Here is a 2,758-nt window from a genome sequence, read left to right on the forward strand (position 1 = left end):
CCTCCCTCTGCACGGTGGCAAGCGAAGGAACTGAAGGCCCGCAGGGATGATGCAAAAGCAAAAGAAGACATACTCATCACACACAAACACACTCCGGAAAGTAGGGAATAACAATGAAACGAGATGAGAAGAAGGCAGCAACACACCGTAGCAGAGCGCGAAGAATCGTGCTCGTGAAAAAGACGCCCGCAACAGGCAGCTGTGGGAGGTGGTTCTGCCCGGATAAGGATCCCGAACAAGACAAACAGGCGATGGACAAATAGACGACTGAAACGATTCGTTGCCAACAGCTACCGGTTTGCGGGGTTGTGCGTTTTAGTATAATTTACTCCAAAGCAAGCCAGAGGTGAGAGAGCAAGGTCACTTCCATCGTCAGCAGCACCAGCACCAGCATCCTCCGGCAACCGGTCCAAGGACGACGAACCCCGTAGAACTGCCATTAATCTACCGACCGATGGTGAACTTATTTTATGCACCATCGGTAGGCCTAAGACGGACCGGACCACCGGATAGCAACGAGTGACCAGCAGGTGAGTGCTGACGGACATTTACGGATGGAGCGATCGAAGCAGAGACGCTGAACGAACGGTCGCGACCGATGGAGACGCCTGGTGTTTCACGCTCGGAGCACACCTTATTAGGGGCTGCGAACTGAAGTGCGATGGAGCGGTAATCCCTATTTATTTTGCGTTTTGCATTTCTCCTGTTACGCCCCGGTACTTTATAAGACCTATTACACTAACGATAGCAGCAGCAACAGAAAAAAGCACACGCGTCCAAGGACGGTTTTTATTTTCGGGCTTTCGTCGATACGTACGCCGGGTTTCTTTTTTAATTGTCCTGTGAAAGGGATCGGAGGTTTCCTGCCATGCTTGGTGCCCTAGGGGCAAACAATGAAGTGACTGCACGAGAAGGTTTAACAGAATAAGAGAGAGAGAGAGAGAGAGAGAGAGAGAGAGAGAGAAAGAAAGAAAGCGAGAGAGCATAAAAAAAACTTGAGCATATACTTTAAACCAAAGTTTAATTATAATCATTGTTGAGATTACGGTTAAGGTTACGGTTAAGCACGAGCACAGTTGAGAGGGACGAGAACGAAGCGAAAAGCGTGTTGAATGCTGCCAGAAGAGCGTCAGAAGTTGGAGGAAGAAAATCAAATACTCAGCGCAAAAAAGGCACCACTGTTCAATCGAGAATTCGGGGAAGCGAGACAACGGGCGCTTGAATTATCGTCGCTCGATCTGTCGGCGATGACGACGAGGGAAGGGCCAACCAATTGATGTGCCACACCAAATGGAGGCGCCTGGTGTCGCCAGTGCCAGTGAGCGGCAACTTTTATCAAAGTGGCTAAATTCCAACCGAAATGACCATCGCGAAAGCGAACACAAAACAACGCCGCAGCTTTTTCAGCAATTTTGGCCGCCCTTTTCTATCCACGCAATTGTGGGGAAAATGAGGGCGGAATGGGTGTAATAAAGCACGTGGTGGGGAGAATGGGAACAATTTTTCTGCTCCGTACCAGCGAATGGGAAAGTGCTGAAGCGTGAAAAATTGAAATGATCACACTCGGGGGCAGCTCGGTTGGCTTCTTCTCGAAGTTCGACCGTCTTATCCCACCCGCACTGCTGTAAAACGGCTCGCTACAGGATGCTTTGGGCGGGCCGCCGTTTTTTTTTCTTTTGCTTCGGTACAGCTGCTGTTCATCGCAGTCCCTCCGGCAATGTTGGACAAATTTTCTCCATATCAATACAGTGAAGCGTAATCTTTGGGTGAAACGTTCGCTCATCTTCATCCCTACCAAATGGTTTCTGTTTTCAAGAGCAGATAGATGCTAACCTTCGTTTCTATTGCCGTGTCCCTCGGGGAGCCAGCAATGACAGATTGGTGATAAATTGGAGAATTTTGGAGAAAAAAATATCGCATTATTCTAGGCGCCCCACTGCAAACCTCGCGGTTGACACCCACGAAATGACGAGCGAAAAATCCTTGACAGAACGACCGGCCCACACGTAAAGATGTCTCGTTCCACTGCATGTTTTTGCCTAGAATTACGTGTTACAAACGATAGCGAGTGGTTTCAGAGCAGACAAATGAAGGATCACGGGTTTTTTTTGTTAGATTTGATTCGTTTTTGTTCCCTCCGGTGGATGTTGGATGTGGCAGTTTTTCGTTGATTTTTGGTTTGCAACCGTTGCTCCTTACCGCGCGGAAAGTTTTCCGCTGTACTTCTTCTGTATTATTTGTTCGTTGTTTTCAAGCATATATTGCGCATTCTCATAGCTTCCGTACACCCCTTGTGCGTGTGTTCTTACCTCAGTATTGGTACACAGTTTTTCATCGAACGTTCTTTTAGTAATATACAACTTTAATACACCAGCAGGGAGACCTCGGGGGAGCGGCCATGTTCACTCTCGTGAGGTACACTCATTATTTATACCTGTACATATACTGCAATAGGAAACATTACGGTACGATTTTACAAACCTCCAAGTACACCTTACTCCTTTACACGTAGGTCCGTTCTCGTTCGATTAACGAGCCGGAAGAGATTGTTTAGAAACTCCGAAACGAACAATATTGAATTCATACACCATTACTACGCTTAACGTAACCATCAGAATGGGGATTTTAACGGTACGATATCGTTCTTATTCTTCTATAGCATACCTCCACAAACACTGACACACCGTGACAAGCCAACAGCCATTACAACCTGCCTACATCCCAACCGAAAAGCCAATAATGGCCAGCGGTACGCCCT

General features: G+C 47.5%; 1 protein-coding gene across 3 annotated transcripts in view; it reads left to right on the top strand.

Annotated features, from left to right (window-relative positions):
* The window catches only part of LOC128723404 (neural-cadherin), a 166,718-nt gene extending 165,188 nt beyond the window's left edge, over positions 1–1,530 (top strand). For all 3 annotated transcript variants that reach the window (XM_053817140.1, XM_053817139.1, XM_053817141.1), the window contains one exon: positions 1–1,530. This exon is cut by the window's left edge and continues 155 nt beyond it. The gene's annotated coding sequence lies outside the window, so the exon portion shown is untranslated.
* The last annotated feature ends 1,228 nt before the right edge of the window (positions 1,531–2,758 follow it).

Source organism: Anopheles nili, chromosome 3 (genome assembly GCF_943737925.1).
Source record: "Anopheles nili chromosome 3, idAnoNiliSN_F5_01, whole genome shotgun sequence".
NCBI classification, from domain to species: domain Eukaryota; kingdom Metazoa; phylum Arthropoda; class Insecta; order Diptera; family Culicidae; genus Anopheles; species Anopheles nili.